The sequence below is a fragment of the Bos taurus genome, chromosome 9 (assembly GCF_002263795.3).
Source record: "Bos taurus isolate L1 Dominette 01449 registration number 42190680 breed Hereford chromosome 9, ARS-UCD2.0, whole genome shotgun sequence".
In the NCBI taxonomy this organism is placed as follows: Eukaryota; Metazoa; Chordata; class Mammalia; order Artiodactyla; family Bovidae; genus Bos; species Bos taurus.
Window position 1 is genome coordinate 18,715,798 of NC_037336.1, and position 20,860 is coordinate 18,736,657.

At 40.1% G+C, this 20,860-nt stretch overlaps 1 long non-coding RNA gene and 1 other non-coding gene across 3 annotated transcripts in view; both read left to right on the forward strand.

Moving 5' to 3' along the window:
* LOC101903793 (uncharacterized) overlaps positions 1 to 20,860 on the forward strand; it is a 105,414-nt gene that overhangs the window by 68,942 nt on the left and 15,612 nt on the right. For both annotated transcript variants that reach the window (XR_808632.4, XR_808635.3), the window contains exon 4: positions 9,943 to 10,120. This is a non-coding gene — a long non-coding RNA (uncharacterized lncRNA). The remainder of the gene's footprint in view (positions 1 to 9,942; positions 10,121 to 20,860) is intronic.
* On the forward strand, positions 15,088 to 15,160 carry TRNAR-CCU (transfer RNA arginine (anticodon CCU)). Its single transcript has one exon. It is a non-coding gene; the product is annotated as a tRNA-Arg (tRNA).

Below are 20,860 nucleotides of genomic sequence, written 5' to 3' on the forward strand. Positions count from 1 at the left end.
TGCAAAGACTCAGACATGACTGAAGCAGCTTAGCTCGCTTGCTCAGTCATATATACATATACATATTGTCTTCATATATACATATATGTCTTCATATTACATATTGAAGACACTTTTAAAAGTTAATTAGTAAGCCAGAAATTATTAAGAAAATACAGGATTGACCTTGCATAAATATTAAACTTTTTCTTAGGGCATATTATATCTTTGTTAGTTAGGATGCATTCAGCTTCAAGTTTCGAAAAATTCAAGTCATACAAGCAATAAAGGAATTTATAGGCTCACATGCTGGGAAGTCCAGAGTTATAGTGCCTCAACTCAGTGTCTTCCTCAGAATCATTTTCTGTGATTCTCCTATCCTTGCCTTCTTTTTTTCCATTGGCTTTCTAGAGGCCGGTATTATGGTGGCTACAGTAGTTTTTCTAAAAGTGTCATCTATACTTGACAATGGCTGGGAGAAAAAGTGTCGATTTTTTTCCTATTGTCCATGCTTACAGTAAAGAAAAAAACCACAGCAAGTTTCTTCTTACACTTCATTGGACCCAGCTGGCCACCTTTGTGAGTCCCTGTGGGGAGGGAAATGAATTCATGGGCTTAGGCCTAGGTGTGTGTGCATAAAAGGATTGTCACAAAATTTGGTTTTCTCAGTGTGCAGGATTTTGTGTAATTTTTACTTTCTTCTTTAATATCAGATTGAATTTTAGAAGTAAACATATATTATTACTTCGATCAGAAAAAAATGATAAAGCTATTTTTTTGTGGGGAAAAAGTGTATCTCATAATAACAGCTGGAGAGAGTATGGATTTACACAGATTTTTTTTTTTTTTTTTTAATCATTTCATTTCCATCTTTGTCCTGGCAGGAAGTCTTTTTTTAAAATGGAATCTTCCTTTAAAGGGAAAGTGAAAGCTGCTCAGTCGTGTCCGACTCTTTGAGACACCATGAACTATAGCCTGCCAGGCTCCTCTGTCCATGGGATTCTCCAGGCAAAAACACTGGAGTGGATTGCCATTCCTCTCTCCAGGGGATCTTCCCAACCCAGGGATTGAACCAGAGTCTCCCGCACTGCAGGCAGATTCTTAACCCTCTGAACTACCAGGGAAGGCCCTAAATATATATAGCATTATTATTTTTTAATCTTAGTTTGACCACATCTTTCGGCATGTGGGATCTTAGTTCCCTGGCCAGGGATTTAACCTGCCCCCTCTACAGTGGAAGCGAAGAGTCTTAACCACTGGGCAACCAGGGATGGTCCCCAAAACGTTATGTATGTATGAGAAAAAGTCAGCAATGAGTTTAATTATGTTTCTTAAACATTAACGGTTCAATTAACATTTACTTCTCATCAAACTTCTCTACTTAGTTGAAACAACAGTAGAGTGGACAGACAGGCTTGAATTATATTTCTATGATTACACTTGTTTTATGCCCTTGAAACGATGAAAAGTTACGCCCCTCTCATCTAAGAAGAGGAAACACACTAATTCCTTTTGATCTGATCCTTCCAAGAGCGACGATGAACCAGTTCCTGCCCAAGTCTCAGGATTTCAGCAGTGGGTGCGGGCGGGGTGTCCCCTGACTGCTTCAGTCTGATCATCTCGGCTCACCAGTTGTTTTTCCTCGGCCTCTTCTACCCCAGGAAATGCCACCAGCGCCATCAGGCAGGGTGGGCTATTTTTAGCACTGGGCCTGCCTGGGGAAACTGGAGAACTGGAACACTCACTGACAAGGAAGTGGAAGAGAGCAAAGGCTTAAGAGAGAAAGATGAGATGCTTTATCTTTTCCTCCTGTGATTTTATTTGGCAGCTAGTCATCCAGTTAGCGAGGTCTAGGAGATAACAAAGAGCTAAAGTGCTGAGTAGCGAGATGGCTGGGGGAAGGGAAGACAGTACGCTGAGGGAAGGAGTGCGGGGCATTTTTATGTGGAAAGAAAGTAAAGCTGTGGAATTGAGTTACTTAAACACAGAGGGAAAGTTACGGGCGCAGAAGTTGTTTTGCGAGAAGTCAGTCAAGACCTGAAGTGAAAATCTTTGAATTTTCTTTTCAAAAAAAGTTTTGAAAAGAGTGGCTAAAAAAAAAATCAGCTATGACTTATGATAACTTTGTAGCCATGCAAATTTAGGCAAATTACTTAAACCTCTCTGAGGACTCAGGGTTTTTTAATTTGTAAAATATGGGTATTAGCTACCTACCTCAGAGGGTTGTGAGCCTTCAAAGTGAGCCAAATGTATGTAAAGCACTCAGCGTGGTGCCTAGAATATAGTAACCACTTAAAAAGGTGACAATGATTATTACTTTGCTTTAATTTCCATGTTCTGAATAAAATCTCTCTATGTTCATAAAGAGGCAAAAAAAAAAAAAAAAAAAAACCCATGTGGCAAAGGAGACATTCCCCTGTTCCTCGTACACATGTACTTACATATAGGGAAACAAATTACAGATGCATTCTGGTAGCATAATCCATCCAGAATGAGGCAATGCTTAGGACAGTTATTATACTACATCACTTGAACACTGTCCACCTCTGTTTTGTAGTTTTCTAGCAACGAGGGAAAACCTGAACAATCACGAACATGGATGTAGTATGTATAAGTGTAGTATGAATTTGAGGACAAACCAAAGCAAATCAATGTGTCTCCTTTAGACACTCTGTGCTAACTAAATGTAATAGATCCCAGGGGCAAGATTAAACAGAAGATGGTAAAAGCATCAATATTAACACAGTTGAGGAATAAGAAAAAGCAGTGTAGTGCCTATAGCCTCAAGTTAATATTTGGTAAAGATTATTAATATTTAGCAAAGATTATTTATTATTATTATTCAAAATAATAAAATATAAAATTAATATTATATTTGTGTGTTCTAAGCAAAAGTACAATAACTCCCAGAAGATATTACTGCACTGGCCAGGACTTCATGACTTCTAAGATCCTTCCAACTCTCAGGGAAAAATAAAATTATTATTATTCCTTTGCACTAAAAAACACAACAAATGTTGTCTCTTATAGTCTTACCTTTTCTTCAACTTGATTTTCTTCAGTTTTCTAGGGAAAAGCAGTTAACACTAAATGTCTTGGTATATGGGATTTCCCAATCTGCATATATACATCAGCTCTACTCTTCAAGATGACACATGTCATTTTGGTTTTTAGAGAATTTTTTCGTCTAGTCAAGGCTATGGTTTTTCCTGTGGTCATGTATGGATGTGAGAGTTGGACTGTGAAGAAGGCCGAGCACCGAAGAATTGATGCTTTTGAACTGTGGTGTTGGAGAAGACTCTTGAGAGTCCCTGGGACTGCAAGGAGATCCAACCAGTCCATCCTGAAGGAGATCAGCCCTGGGATTTCTTTGGAAGGAATGACGCTAAAGCTGAAACTCCAGTACTTTGGCCACCTCATGCAAAGAGTTGACTCACTGGAAAAGAGTCTGATGCTGGGAGGGATTGGGGGCAGGAGGAGAAGGGGACGACAGAGGATGAGATGGCTGGATGGCATCACTGACTCGATGGACTTGAGTCTGAGTGAACTCCGGGAGTTGGTGATGAACAGGGAGGCCTGGCATGCTGTGACTCATGGGGTCGCAAAGAGTCGGACATGACTGAGCGAATGATATGATCTGATAGGATTTTACAATTTGTATTTTAAAAATCATCAGCAACTTTCTCTTATGCTGCTGCTGCTGCTGCTAAGTCGCTTCAGTCGTGTCCTATTCTTTGTGACCCCATAGACAGCAGCCCACCAGGCTCCGCCGTCCCTGGGATTTTCCAGGCAAGAACACTGGAATGGGTTGCCATTTCCTTCTCCAAACTTTCTCTTATACTCCTTTCTTACTTTTAATTCTACAAGTTCTCCCAATTTATCTACATAAAATCCTCCTCAATGCAATCTAGGAAGAGTAAATATGAAAAATTTTTTCTCCCTCCTCTTTTCCATTCCTTGCAATAGTATCCCACTGACTGTATCCCAAATCTAAAATCAACAGAAATAAGCTATAATTCTTTCCCTACATGACTTGTTTGAAGCAAGATTCCAAGCAATCTAAACTCCTCCCCCTCCCCACTTTTAGGTGTTTGGAATTGAGAGGTAGATGGATGAAAAATACATATAATCGCAGATATAACTGTTGCAGGATAAGACCTCCAGGAAGTAGACTCTGAGATAGAGATTTGTGTGCAGAAAATTTATCGGGAATGAGTCTTGGGATTGACACCAATGGGGAAAGGTAAGGAGGCTGGATGGGACTAAAAAGGTGGGATGTAATCACAAGACTTCAGCCAACTGATGAGATTAGGTTAGGAGATTGAGCCACCCTTTATACTGGATATAAGATATCGAAGGGAAGAGGTTTGAACCTAGGCTAGGAGGCTCTCTATAGCTGAGGGCAATTCCCAAAGAAAGCTCCAAGCTAATAGCTGTCAGCATGCAAAATTCCTAGGCTCCCCAGAGAATAAGACCTTTAGTCATGGAAGGGGACTCTAGGCAGTGCAGCACAGGATCCAGAAGTCATGGGGAAAAGGTGTCATCTCTGGGGCAGGTGTTGGCTATGGATATGAGGTGGAGATAATATTTGAGTGGTCCCCTTCTCCTCATACACATTCCTATACTCCATACTTCTCTGCCATTGTCTCTGCAGAAGGTTGAAACAGCAGAATGCAGAGAACAAATGGATCAATTCTTTGCTTCTGAGTTACAAACATTGGCCTTGGCAAAGACAAAATATTTGGAAGAAGGTAGAAAGTGTCAGAAGAGAAGTTTTCTCAGCTGCTTCCAGACTAGGCAGAGAATCCCTTGGCTTTGGTAGGGAATGTAAAGAGACTTAGAAGCCTGTAGATTCCTGGGGTACAGCTTAGGGACCTGAGAGGACAGGAGTGAAGAAGCCAAGACCCCTGTCCCTGCCCTCATAGTACTTACAGAGAAGATACATTCAACAAATAAATGCAATAAAACAAATTAAATTATTATGATAGAACATATAAGAAGGGAATCTCTTATGGCTTATGAATCTGGGGACAACTCATTTAAAAAGAGGTATTTAATTTGAAACCTAAAGTGTATGTAGATATTGTCTAAATGGAGAGTAGAGAGAAAAAATCATCTCAGGGAAAAAGATGATGACTGTAGCCTGTTTTGGAAGTGAAGAGAAGACCGATACAATGACTGGAATGCAGAAAAGGAGCAGTAGAAAAGATAGGCAATGTGCACACTCAGTCACTCAGTAGTGTCCAACTCTTTGCGACCCTATGAACTATTATAGCCACCACATGCCTCTGTCCATGGAATTCTCCAGGCAAGAATACTGGAGTGGGTTGCTATTTCCTACTCCAGGGGATCTTCCTAACCCAGGGATGGAACTTGAGTCTCCTGTTACAAAATCAGCGCTGTAATCGAGAATGGAAGAGAGGGACTTCCCTGGTGGTCCACTGGCTAAGTCTGCACACTCCCACTGCAAGGGGCCTCAGTTTGATTTGGGCAGGGAACTAGATCCCATATGTCTAAAGAACTAGATCCCACACCCTTAGTTCTCACCTATTCACAAAAATAGGTCTTCAATGAAAAAGTTTGAATAAATGAATCAATAAGCAGAGCTCACCAAAGAGTATAACTTTTGAGCTGCCAGGAAAGTAAACTTCCGTGAGACTCAAAACTTTTCCTTCCCTCCACCCTCCTATTTCCACCTAGGAAATTGCTGGGATCTTTAGACCTAAAGACCTAAGGATGAATAGCAATTAAAGATCACTGAGTACCCTGGCAGCTCTTTCAAAGTGCAAGTGAAGTCGCTCAGTCATGTCCAACTCTTAGCGACCGCATGGACTGCAGCCTACCAGGCTCCTCCGCCCATGGGATTTTCCAGGCAAGAGTACTGGAGTGGGTTGCCATTGCCTTCTGCCATTGCAGCTCTTTCAAAGCTGCCTCCAAATCACTAGCCCTAAAGGATCACCCCTAAACCCAAAGCACTGTAGGATTGAAAATATGCAGCTCTTCAAATTAGATTGAAACCTGTCCAATATATTTTTCTTTCACTTATATCTTTCAGGAGATTTCCTGATCTCTTCAAAGTGCAATCAGTCATCTCAACCTTCTACTCAAAGCCCCCACATGACACTTTCTTAGAGCAGCTCTCTTTCACTTCTTTTCCATCCCTGAGCTATTATTATAATGCTATTATTCAACAGCTAACATGACCACCTCCAATTCTGTCCTACCCATGTAAGCCAACATTGAGTGTATCTTGAGGGACTTCCCTGGAGGTCCATTGGCTGAGATGGCACATTGTCAATGCAAGGGATCCAGGTTCCATCCCTGGTCAGGGAACTAGATCCCACGTGCCACAACTAAGAGTTTGCATGACACAAATAAAGATCCCACACTCTGCAATGAAGATCCTGTGTTTTGCTGTCCCACAACAAAAAGTATAAAGAAAGAACCACAATGGGATAAGTAGGAGGGGTGGAGATGAGATTGAGTCAGGAGCTCCCCTTCTGGTGTGGTAACCCATAAGCAGGTAGGCTATCCCAACCACAGAGGTTCTCCCCAAGGAGGGCAGGGTCTGAGCCCCACACCGTGCTCCCAGGCCAGTTTTCTTACACCATGTACAAAATAAACTCATAGATTAAAGACTTAAATGTAAGACCTTGAAATCATAAAACTTCTAGAAGAAAATAGAAAAAAAACTTTGACATTGATCTTAGCCATAATTGGGGGGAACATGTCTGCTTGGATAAAGGCAACAAAAGCAAAAACACAACAAATGGGACTACCTCAGACTAAAAAGCTTTTGCACATGAAAGGAAATCATCAACAAAATGAAGAGACAACAGTCTTAATGGGAAAAAATATTTGCAAATGATGGTGCATTTGATAAAGGGTTGATATCCAAAATATACATCTCAGTATTAAAAAATAAAATCAACAATTCAGTTTAAAAATGGGCAGAGGATCTGATAGATATTATTCCAAAGAAGACTTACAGGTGAGCAATAGATGCATGAAAATATGTTCCAACATCATTAATCATTTAGGAAATGCAAACTGAAGCAACAGTGTGCTATCACCTCACACCTCTTAGAATGGCTATTATCAGACATAAGAAATAACCAAGACCGGCAAGAAAGTGGAGAAAAGGAAACCCTTGAACACTATTGGTGGGGATATAAACTGGTGTAACCACTGTGAAAAACAGTACGTAGGTTCCTCAAAAGATTAAAAATAGAACTACCAAATAATCCAGCAATTCCTCTTTTGAGTATTTATCCAAAGAAGACAAAAACACCAATTCAAAACCACATATGCTTCCTATGTTTGGTGGTGGTGGTTTAATCGCTAAGTCAAGTCTGACTCTTTTGACCCCATGGACTGTAGCCTGCCAGGCTCCTCTGTCCATGGGATTCTCCCAGGCAAGAATACTGGAGTGGGTTGCCATTTCCTTCTCCAGCCTCCTATGCTTACTGCAGCGTTATTTACAATAGCCAAGATATGGAAGCAACCTAAGTGTCTACAAATAGACGAATGGATGAAGAAGATATGAGATACATATAGAAGGGAATATTACTCAGCCACAGAAAGAACAAAATACTGTCAGTTGTGACAATGTGGGTCTAGATGGTATTAAGCTAAGTGAAATAAGTTACAAAGACAAATATTGTATATTCTCACTTACGTGTGGAATCTAAAGAAACCAATAAACAAACAAAACAAAACAGAAACAGACCCATATAAAGAACAAACTGCTTATTGCCAGAATAAAGGGGAGTGGGTGTGGGTAAAAAAGGTGAAGGGGATTAAGGTGAACAAACTTCCAATTATAAAATAAATAAGTATGTAATGTACAGCATAGGGAAAAAAGTCAACATTATTGTAATTTGTATGGTGACAGATGGTTACTCGACTATTGTGATCTGTTCATAATGTGTATAAATGCCAAATCACTATGTTCTACACCTGAAACGAATATAACATTGTATATCATCTATACTTCAGTTTAAAACAAGAAATGCAAAAAAAGAAATTACTGAAAAACAAAAAAAAAAAAAGAAAAAAATCCTGAGTTAAAAGTAAAAATCTTTCCTTTTCTCCCCTTCCTGACCATTGTTCCTTCTTTCCCTAAAACATTTTTCCACCAGTGTAGCCATGAATTCATAGTTTGTCGTTGTATATTTTTTCAAAATCTTAAAAATATGTTTTATGTTTAAAAGTAAAGATTTCTATCTCACAAACAATAAGAAAGTAGTTTTTTTAAGGTCCACTCTCAGTTGAAAACTGGCACAAAAGAGCAACACCAAGCAGGTGATTAAATGGAACACACACACACACACACATTTCTAGTAGTTTTCACAAAATTACTAAGCACAGATTTCAAGGGATCCAGGACTGTCTTCTTAAAGATTCAGCCAACTCACCAAACCATTTTACTAAGTGCTAGCAGAGAATGTTTGCTAAGCAATATTGCACATACAACCTCAAAGTAAACCCTTGCTGACAACTGTTATTTCAGCTTGTTCTACAGGTCAGGGTGTGAAAGGCAATGGAAACTAACCTTAAATAAAGGAGAGGGAGATGGTATTAATATCAGCCTCATATCTCTTTAATCTTTCTGCTGAGTCGTAAATATTATGTATGAAGCTCCTGTATTGAGGAAGAAATAAAAGCTAGTATTGACTTGTAAGCATTTTTTTAATATCCAGAGTTTGCCAAGAGAGGCTGACATTTTAACCATTAGAAAAATTTTAGGATGTATGTATATATATATTATATAAATGTGTATTATAAGCATTATAAATACTTGGTGAATTTGTAGGTAATTTTTTCCTACCATTATAAATACTGCTTCAGAATTATTTCCAGTGCTTGATGTAACATTCTGTTTGCAAAATATGGTCACCCTAGAAATAGTTAATAGATTACATGTCTTAAAATTTCACAACCAAAAGGAGAGATGGTAAAAATTCCCCAGTGTTATTTACTGAAGACCTGTGTCACACTTTTCAAAAAAAAAAAAAAATCATTTTTCATAGAGAGCATAGATGATTATTCTTGTAGGTTAATTCTTAGAGAATTTTCATAATTTTTTTTACATGAACACCTTTAGTGAACTTTCTAGCTTATTAAGTGGAATTAAAAATTAAAGAACAGCCATAGTTCATGGTGAAATAATTAACATAAGATTTACACAGGATTTTGCATATATCTATGTATTCATAAAGTGCAATGGATTTGTAGCTTAATGTAATAAACATGAATAAATTAAGTACAATTACAAATTATTTTCTCTAATTTATGAATTTGATATGTTTTACTGTTTTACTATTATTATATAAATAAGGTAATTTCTTTACAATATTAAATTGTAAGGGAAATATATGTCAGTTAACAAAGAACCTAAATTTAAAATGTAAACTATAGAAAGAAACCTGTAATACTGCATAATATGTTTTTGTAAAAGAGTATGACAACTTTAAACATGCAAGGAAAGTTGAGTAATTAAAATTCAAGGCCATCTTCAGACACATTTCCATGGTAAAATCATAGTTGGCCTGTCTCCACTTGGTATATATAGTAGCACAAAGTCTTTTTCTCTTGTGCAGTTATATACTTAGTAGTACACACACACACACATACCTTTTCCACATTTCTTTCTTTTTCTGCTAGCTTGCTTTGTAGACAAACCAACTTGCAGTCCAACCGCCAGTAGAGTTTAGTTGCAAACAAACTCTACCACTTCAACAGTAAAGAAATTTGTTGGAAGGATATGGGTCAGCATATAGAATCAAAGATAAAGCTGATAAGCCACCCTGGTGAGGACAGACCCCAGAACAGTTCCAAGGATCCAGGTAGGAGAAATCCATAGATTATCCATAGAATCCACAGCTTTGGAGGAATCCAAAACGGTCCATAGAAGGCTTATTGCAATGAATGTGTGTTTGCCCTTTTCTCATTGTCTCTCAGCTCAGGATCTACATTCCTGGGAGAGAGTCTGATCTGCTTAGCGAAGTTCACAAGGCCACACCTTGACTGGGGCGATCTGGACCTCTTCCCTGAAGTGACCATGAAGAAGGCTAGCAGCTACATACCCCCCAAAACGGACACCTAGATGTGGTCACCAAAAAAGGAGAGAAGATTCTAGGTAGGCAAAAGCAGTACATGTTTTAAGATTCTAAAACCAAGACATTTATTTATAATTGCTCTATATATGGCTTTGATCATTAATAGCTAAAACATTCATAAAGGAGGATATTGTAACTAGCACTGACTTGTTAAGAATAACAAATAAGATAAACAAGAATATTTCCTGTTTATCCAATTTCCCTTCTCCATTAACTCCTTCTTCCTAAGCTTTCCACGGAGCATGCAAATCTCTTATGCAAAATCTCTTTGCACTTGAATATGTATAGAGTACAAGCCAGGAGACCTAAACTTATTTCCAATTGCTTCTCTAATATGCTAGGAGATCTTGACATCTAGAAATTTTTAAAATTTTAATTTTTTATTTATTAAACTTTTGATTTTGTACTGGGGTATATCCAATTAACAATGTTATGATAGTTTTAGGTGAACAGCAAAGGGACTCAGCCATACATATATATGTCTCCATTCTCCCCCAAACTCCCCTCCTATGGAGGCTGCCACATAACATTGAGCAGAGTTTCATGTGCTACACAGTAGGTCCTTGTTGGGGGTTGAAGCTTTTTGAGGGTTTCGATTCTTCATTTGTAAAACGAAGGTATTAGGGTACAGGAAGTCCCAGCGACTGCATTCATTCAGTGGTCAGATGGTAGCAGGCAGAGTTCTCTGCTATTGATTCCTACCAGCCTTTTCCAGGGTCAGGCCACTCTTCAGAGGAGCCAGGGACCTGTGCTTACAATCCCTGGAAGTTGACAGGTGGTCAGAGACTATCAGGGCTCTGCTGAAGAGTTGGAACGAGTCCAATCATTCATTCATCCACTCATTCAATCAATCATTTGCCAAGCATCAGGTGATACCACTCCAGTACTCTTGCCTGGAAAATCCCATGGATGGAGGAGCCTGGTGGGCTGCAGTCCATGGGGTCTCGAAGAGTCGGACACGACTGAGTGACTTCACTTTCACTTTTCACTTTCACGCATTAGAGAAGGAAATGGCAACCCACTCCAGTGTTCTTGCCTGGAGAATCCCAGGGACAGGGGATCCTGGTGGGCTGCCGTCTATGGGGTCGCACAGAGTCGAACACGACTGAAGCGACTTAGCAGCAGCAGCAGGTGATGCAGATGAGAGCTACTACTCTCAAGAAGCTCACAGATTCTGGCTCAAATAACTCCTAAATAAGAAACAAGAACTTGCGAATTTGAAGAAATGTAAAGGGAAAAGAGTGTCATACAGATCAACCAAGCCTACAGTGTTCACTGTAGTTACTGGGTGTTCATAAGGGCTTATGGGAGCAAGAAGGACGGCTCCCTCTCCAATACAAGAGAGCATCAGGGTCTGGGGATGGTGCTGAGGAGACTGAGACAAGAACTAGAAATCTGGTTCATTCATTCATTCATTCAGCCTTTACTGGGCACCTTTGTGAAGACACGGTGCCGTGTTAGGCGATGCAAATGAAAGACAAATGATCTAGGAGATGGGAGTGAGGATGGCAGAGGAGAGGAAAGAAAAGAGGTTTTAGACAGAAAGTAAAAATGGAAATAAAACAGTATACCTACAGTTATCACTACATGAAAACTGAATGATACTAAACGATTGACACTTGTGATTGTTCTTTGCTAGGGATAATTTTAAGTGCTTTTCATGTACCAGTTTATTTTTGGACAGGTACTGTTATTATTCCTGTTTTACAGTTGAGAAAATGATAAGAGTTGAAGCAATCTTCCCAGGGTAATGTTCTAAAAATTCAGTGAGTTTGGGATTTGAGGCCAGGCAAGTTGAACTCTAGGGTCTGGGGTCTGGGCATTTAACCCCTATGGTATGTCACTTCTCTGCACATACATAACAGCTGAACAACCATCCAATACAAACTTTGTTGGGTTTGTCTGCTTTAGACCAATTCTTAATTCTAAGGCAGTTTAAAAGAATAAATTAGTACCCATAGCTATAATAGTCTTCTTTAAATTACACTATTATATTCTTTATATTGCTTCTTTTTGACCCTAAGGCTAAATCTCCCCAAAGTTAGCCTTTATGACAGAATCTTTGGCCAGAAATTAACACTTGGCTAGGAAAACACTGGGAAAAATCTGATCTATCTGGATCTTTTGGGGTTAGAAAAACTTCTTTTGAAAATTGAAAAGTGTGGTTATTTTGAATGAAAAGCAGTGACTCTGGTTATACTAATTTCTAAGTAAGAAACAAAATCTTGTGACTGTGAAGAAAATCTTAAGGAAAATATATCAATGTACAATTGTAGAAAAACTGGTCACCTTTTCCCACTCAGATTTAAGCTATAACATTATCATTAACAGTTATATAACTTCTTATTCATTATAGAGTCTTTTGTTAGTACCACTTGTTTTTATAACTATAAGTTTATATAGATTCATTATCTGGAGATATATAGTCATGTGACAAATATTGTTTTGTTGGGTTTTCACTGGTAACTGAAAGAATTTAGAAATTAAAATCATCAAAAATTAAACAGCATGGCATACACAATAGCCCAACAGAGTCGTACAGCTCAGGTAAGAGATAAGTAACTCTTTCGTCTTTGTATAATTATGTTCCACTAAATAATGAAAATCTTCACTATAAAGCCTGAACTTTTTCTTTCAGATTTCTTTCTAGACCCTCACAACCTGTAGATACCTTTTCTTCCATTGAACTTTCAGGATATTCACTCTTTTCAGTCTATCTGACCTTCATCACACCTTGCCTGAATGGTAAATGACTGTTATTCATGTAACATTGTTATTATCTTGTTCTTGTTTTTGTTGTTTAGTCACTAAGTCATGCCTGACTTTTTTTTGCAAACCTATGTACTGTAGCCTGGCACGCTCCTAGGTCCATGGGATTTTCCAGGCAGGAATACTGGAATGGGCTGCCAATTACTACTCCAAGGGATCTTCCCAACCCAAGGATTGAACCTGGGTTTCCTGCATTGGCAGGCAGATTCTTTACCCCTGAGCCACCAGGGAAGCCCTGATATTATCCTGCTGTAATACAAAGGCTCCCTAGATAGGGACAATGTTCTAGAGGATTTCTCTGTATCCTCTAGAATAACTGAGCACATAGTAGGCCCTTAGTAAATATGTATTAATATGATATTTGATCAACTAGCTGCCACATAGATAAGTAAGTAAGTGTTAGTCTCTCAGTCGTGCCCGACTCTTTGTGACACCATGGATTGCAGACCACCAGGCTCTTCTGTCCATGAGACTTTCCAAGCAAATATACTGGAGTGGGTTGCCATTTCCTTCTCCATGGGATCTTCCCAACTCAGGGATCTAACCCGGGTCTTCTGCACTGCAGGCAGATTCTTTACTGACTGAGCTGCAAGGGGAAGCCCTTGGATATTTAGCCACATGGAAATTTCAGGCTAAAAAATTCATTCAAGAACAGTATTTAACTGTCTGGCAGTCTATGTTCATATAGGTGACTTCAGAGTTACATTTCACATTAACCATCTATACCCATATCTGAATAAATGCATCAGGAAAGTCAGATTTAAATCAAAAAATTGTTTTAGGTGTAAAAAGTGTTGACCACATAAGCCTTGCCTTCTGTTTCCTTCATAGATTTTTTTTTTCAGTAGTCAGTCTACTCCTAGGAAAAGCCCAATGAATGCTGTGTGATTAATTAAATGTATATCTACATGATTACAGCTTTGCAAAGGTTCTGTCTTATCATTATTCCAAAAATGTAAGCTGATAGATTTCTACATCTTTTTCATACTCTATTTTAATAAATAAACTAAAAAGCAAGCAAACAATTGTCCCCCGCTAACGTAAGAAAGTAAAAATAAAATATCTCTTTTCTGGTAAGTGAGCCGCATTTTCTAGATGTCACTAAACCCTACCCTTTCTTTCTTTTGGGACTTTCTCCTGGTTTTTAAATACTTTGGCCACTTGATGAGAAGAGCCAACTCATTGGAAAAGACCCTGATGTTGGAAAGATTGAAGGCAGGTGGAGAAGGGGACGGCAGAGGGTGAGATGCTTGAATGGCATCACTGATTCAATGGTCTTGAGTTTGAGCAAGCTCCGGGAGATGGTGAAGGACAGGGAAGCCTGGAGTGCTACAGTCCATGGGGTCACAAAGAGTCGGACACGACTGAGCGACTGAACAACAACAGTAATGAATACAGCTGGTAGATCTAGAAGGGTAAATTTTGCCTATTGTACAAAGTTTAACAATTTTAAAGTTTCTCTGATATTTGGATTTAAAGTTGAAACTCCAAATAGTATTTTCATGCCATTCTCATATAATAGTTGCCCAAACTCACCTTTTACAAGTGACAAACACGCCAGCTTTGATATAGAATTCTCACCCTCTGGGACTATGCCAAGCTATGAATATGTACGGCAGACAGGAATTCTGGATGCATTAGATTGGCAAACAGATTTCAAGTGCTTAGCGTATGTCACAATTCCCTTGGAAGTTTTCTAACAGTATGATAAAACAAAAACTCATACATGGCAAGACAATTGTCTTCTTAAGACATTTACATAAGTTGGCTCTCTGTCTAGCCCAACTATTCCATTTGCATCAAATAAAAAACCCACAGTGAACACAGGGCATGTTGTCCAGGGCTTTAGTAAGGGCTTGACCTTGTAGACACTGGGCTCACAGTCAAGCAATGTCAGCCTTGGGCAAAGGGCATGATTGTGCATGCAGCGCCTCATGGTCAGGCAGGGCTCAAGCCTGGCAGTCTGATCTTCAGCCCACCTGGTTCTATGGAGAAGGGAACAATGATTAGGTTTTTAAAATCAAAGACATTGCCAGTGTACTGCAGCTTACTGGGTTTGTGGCAAGTTTACTGTATAGCTATAAATAAGGCCCCAATCATACCAATCAAGGTTGTTCCATGCTAGTATTTTCCCAATTTATTGACAATGAAAGACTCAAAATTTTGGTACTATGTATGCCTGGATGAAGCTACTCTGTAAAGAAATAACCTCTGGACTTCCTTGGTGGTTCAGTGGTTAAGACGCTGAGCTCCTAATGCAGGGGGCCCAGGTTCGATCCCTGGTCAGGGAACTAGATCCCATATGCAGCAACTAAGACACACTGCAGCCAAATTAATCAAAAACTAAAATTTGTTTAAAAAGAAATAAACTCACATACACCTTAAAATTGCACAATGTTATATGCCAATTATATCCCAATAAAACATCAGAAATATTAATAAATGAAATGACCTCACAAAAGGACTGAATTCTGTAAGAAATGATTCAAACTTGATTTCTGGCTCGAAAAATATCTATATCCCGGTTCCATTAACATTAATAAGAAATTAGAGAAATTAAAGCATTTTAATTATAAGATTACAATGAATAATATATAATTTAAAGTAAACATGCATTTAATGATTTTGTTAGAAAATATGTCATATCAAAAAGCACCTAACATTTGAAATCAGTAAGCTGACTTTTTTTTCAATTACTAAGTACCTACTTAATATTAAGAATGATATTCCTAGGTCACACTATACTTTGAAACTTTGTTTTTATGGTGTGCAATTTGAAAAATAAAGACCATTTTCCACAGCTCTATTGAGGCAAAGAACAGGACACGGTCACTGTTTTTCAATAGTCAGGCATCTTAAATTACACTGACCACTGTCAAATTGGCATCTCGAGCCCAGATCTCATTTTAGAACCCCAGATCCAAGGAGCCAGCTGTTTCTGCAGGGCTCCGTTTGGATTTCTCCCAGGAATTTCAAACTCAGCGAGTGCCAGCTGAACTCGGTGTGCCTTTGCCTTGCTCACCTGTTCGCTCTGTCTCTGGGGTTGCTTCTCCAGGTAAACCACACGACCCGTTGCTCAAGCCACAAAGCTGGACTGGTTCTGAGCTCCTCTTCACCTGCCCTGAGTCCACTCAGTCCCAAGCCCTGTCACTTGCACTTGCTGAAGAGCTCTTGCATCCACCCTCTTCCCCGGCTCCCTCAGTCTGAGTCCCCAGTCACCGGGGGGTCTCTGCTCACTCTGCCACATCCCCACCTCTCCTTTCTGCGCATCCTCAGGGTGCCTCAAGCTTGTGCAGATTCCCCAGCGAGCAACCCTCTTCCCTTCCAGGTCTTTGGCCATGCTGTTTCCTTGACTTGGATCACCTTCACCCTCTGATTCACCTGTGCATTCCTTCAAGTCTCAATTTCAGTTCAGTTCAGTTGCTCAGTTGTGTCCGATGACACAACTTTGTGACCCCATGGACCGCAGCATGCCAGGCCTCCCTATCCATCCCCAACTCCCGGAGTTTACTCAAACTCATGTCCATTGAGTCGGTGATGCCATCCAATTATCTCATCCTCTGTCATCCCCTTCTCCTCCTGCCTTCAATCTTTCCCAGCATCGGGGTCTTTTCCAATGAGTCAGTTCTTCGCATCAGGTGGCTAAAGTACTGGAGTTTCAGCTTCAACATCAGTCCTTCCAATGAACACTCAGGACTGATCTCCTTTAGGATGGACTGGTTGGATTGCCTTGCAGTCCAAGGGACTTTCAAAAGTCTTCTCCAACACCACAGTTCAAAATATCAATTCTTCGGCACTCAGCTTTCTTTATAGTCCAACTCTCACATTCAAAATGACTACTGGAAAAACCATAGCCTTGACTAGACGGACCTTTGTTGGCAAAGTAATGTCTCTTCTTTTTAATATGCTGTCTAGGTTGGTCATAACTTTCCTTCCAAGGAATAAGCGTCTATTAATTTCTTGGCTGCAGTCACCATCTGCAGTGATTTTGGAGCCCAAAAAAATATCTGTCACTTTCCACTGTTTCCCCATCTATTTGCCATGAAGTGATGGTCTCAATTTAGATATTGCTTTTACCAAGAAGCTTTTACCCTCTGGCAACATCTCCCCCTCCATTCATTTCTATGTTCTCCAGGACAACCTCCCACATTGCAGGCCCTCCATGAATATGTATTAAGGAAATGTTTGATCAGCAAGACACATGCTGGCAGGGTCAGGGTAAAAAATGCACCCCCCATGTCCTTTCTTTATGCTCCCATACCACCCCGTTATTGTGCGTTTTCTATAAATTTATTTATTTTTAATTGAAAGACAATTGCTTTACAATATTGTGTTCATTTCTGCCATACATCCACATGAGTCAGTCATAGGTGTATGTATGTCCCCTCCATCTCATACCTCCCTCCCACCTCCCACCCCTTCACACCCACCTAGATTGCTACAGAGCCAGGTTTGAGTTGCCTGAGTTATACAACAAATTTCCCTTGGTTATCTATTTTACATATAGTAGTGTACATGCTTCCAAGTTTCTCTCTCCTTTCCTCTGTCTCTCCTTCCTCCCCCCACCTATGTCTATAAGTCTGTTCTCTACATCTGCCCCTCCATTGCTGCCCTGCAAATAGGTTTATCAGTTGTGTGCTCGTTTTAAAAGTCCGTCTATGTGTCTGCGTTCCTATGGATAGTTAGCAAGGGCTCCTTTATTACCTGACAAAGAACATGGCATCTCCTAGGTACCATAAATATGAATCCATTTATATTTATGGCGACCTGGCCTTTTAGAATTCCTGAAGCAATTTTTTCCCCCAGATTCTTGCAAAGGCTCTCTTTCCTCAATTTGAAATTTTGAGAAAAGTTTTCTCATGAATGAATGATCCTGATTTCACTTACGTTTATGATTTATCCTTTCTGTATTTCTCAACTCTGACATATGCTTCTTAATTTTAATTCAAGGCTCTCTCTCCAAACTACTAATAGTCATACTCAATGCATACTTCCAGGTGAAACTGCTTTTAGATATACAACCTTTTGTGTCATACACCCAATTAAGGAAAACGTCAGGTAGTCCTAGGCTGTTGTCATTCCTGGAGACTGTAGTCCCTGTTTCCTCAGGGGAGGTCATGCTCAGACCTGATCCTCTGCAACCACTTGGCTTCCCTTTCACAACTTCTGAGCTGAATCCGCTGGTCTCATCTTCTGGTTTCTTCTACTTGGCGGCTTGGCCTCTTGTCTACGTGCTGGCCTCCTGGCCCAGGGCTGTGCTGTGCCCACTGCTTGTCTGGTTCTGATAGTGAGTGGGTTTGTAATTTACAGATTCACTGTAACTGAATTTGGGTGGTTTACTCAGTCTCTTTGGGGAAAATGCTAATTATTTAAGAACTTTCTCTTCCACTTCCTTAGCTCCAAGACACAGTCATGATGTCATGGAAGGAGGGTGGAGGAGAGGGGAGCAGTGGTGAGGATTCAGATGGTGACCTCCATGGACCCTCCCTGCTCTCTTCAGCTGAATGCCTGGTCTGGTCCCTGGACGTGTGACAGCGGGTTGCTGATGGTCACATTTGCCCTGTGAGTCACCGTGTGGACACACACCAGTGGACCATTTGCCTCTATGCCTCACCATGAATCCTATTGGTGCACTGGGCCTTTCTGGGTCTCTGTTTTCCCCACCAGGACACACACTCACTCCTGGATCCCTTGCTCGCCACACACAGCCCAGGCCACACGCAGGCCAGAGGAGCCGTGAGTCCAGACCCAAAAGGTCTAGATAACTTCTTTACACCAGACACTGATGTGGGTGCCACTGTCATCCCATGTCTCCTCCCAGAGTCCCGCAGAGGGAGCAAAGCAAAGGCCTTCTGCTTCTAAGGGTCTTTAGCATCTTTAAAGCACCTTCCCTTCTGGAGCAGCTTCTGCCTGCAAAGTGATGGTTGGGAGTGGGTCTGTCTTGTCATCTCTGTCTCTCTCCTCTTGCTGCAAATCTTCCCCAGGACAAAAGAGGTAGTCTGAATTCTCTGTGGCTGGCAAACTATGAGATCTTCCCTTAAGTCTTGTCCTGAATCCTGTCTATCCCAGGCATTTGATAATTGCCATGGACAAAGTCAACATGGAGCTAAAACAATTTGGAAACTTGCAGAGTCTTTTGACAAAACCTGGATTTTAGGATTATTTTCTTCCTGCAGATTCAAAACCCCCCCTGCTTTGCATTCCTGCTTTGGATATGAAAAGCTGTAAATTGAAAGCCTCTATTTTTGCATTCCAGATATAACATAACCCTAATGCCTTGGGCAGAATGAGCAAAGGTCACACACTAAGAAATGCAAAAGAGAAAAACTCAACAATACCCTTACAATATTGATTTAGAGAAAGCATATTAACTACAGGATTACTGTTATTGAACATTTGGATGGGCTGTGCTGTACTTTGTTGCTCAGTCATGTCTAACTCTTGGTGACCCCATGGACTATAGCCCGTCATGCTCCTCTGTCCAGGGATTCTCCAGGCAAGAATACTGCAGTGGGTTGCCATGCCCTACTCCAGGGGATCTTCCCAACCCAGGGATCAAACCCAGGTCTTCCGCATTACAGGAGGATTCTTTGCCGTCTGAGCCACCAGGGCTAGGATTTACATATTGTGTATACACACACACACACACACACACACATATATGTATGGGGCTTCCTGGGTGGAGCTACTGGTAAAGAACATACCTGGCAATGCAGGAGACAGAAGATGTGCAGGTTGGATACCTGGGTTGGGAAGATCCCCTGGAGGAGGGCATACAACCCACTCCAGTATTCTTGCCTGGAAAACCCCATGGACAGAGGAGCCCTGTGGGCTACAGTCCATAGTTTCACAGAGAGTTGAACATGACTGAAGCACTTAGCATGCACAGCACACATATGTAAATATTTAAAACACATGTATGCCTATTGTGTAGATATACCATATATCACACATACTTGTAGATGTATATGTTAAGTACTTTCCATGTATGAGGCTTCTCTGGTGGCCCAGACAGTGAAGAATCTGCCTGCAATGCAGGAGACAGTGGGTTCAATCCCTGGGTTGGGAAGATCCTCTAGAGAAGGGAATGGCTACCCACTCTGGTATTCTTGCCTGGAGAATTCTGGGGCCTGGCAGGCTATAGTCCATGGGATTGCAAAGAGCTGGACGCGACTGAATTACTAACACTTTCACTTTATCTATATGAACCAATTTATCTCTACAACTCATTTTACAGAGGAGACTTGCCTCCTGTAGATAGTTGGTAAGTTTTTTGCTAGGGTAGCCTGCCTTTGGAATCCTGATAACTTTTATAAGCCTAGCTTTAAAATATAAATTATATAAAGACACCTCTAACCAATAAATGAAAAAAATGTAGCTAGTATATTTTGTATAGAAATGACACTCCTTGACAATGTTTTCTTTTATTCTTCTGGTATAAGGTACAAAAATGTCCACAGTTTATTTTCTTAAGAAGCATTTCATAAATTTTACAGTGAAAATTTTTGCTACTGATTTACCTAGTTATGCAGAAAAGTCTACCATAGAAGTTAAACATTCATGAATTTTTAACTGGATGATTTTCACAGAGCTAAACATAATCACTCCTTATGATATTTGCTTATTTATCTACTTTCTTTAGATACTTTGTAATTATAAGATGTCAAAATATTTAGTTGATTCACTAAAAATTTTTTTAAAAACAGTCAAAGGTCGCATACACTTAGCATCACTTAACGAAATAGCCATTCAAACTGATTGAATGGGCACAATGTAGAAAAATTAATGTTTTCAGACTCTGAGTTTAATAAACACATACATAGAAACAAAACCATGCAAATTACTTGCTTAAAATAAAAGGCTCCATATTCAATATAGGCAGAAATTTTTGACTAAAAATGACTTTTGCAAATTGGAACTGCTGCTAAGTCGCTTCAGTCATGTCTGACTCTGTGCGACCCCATGGACTGCAGCCCACCAGGCCCTCCGTC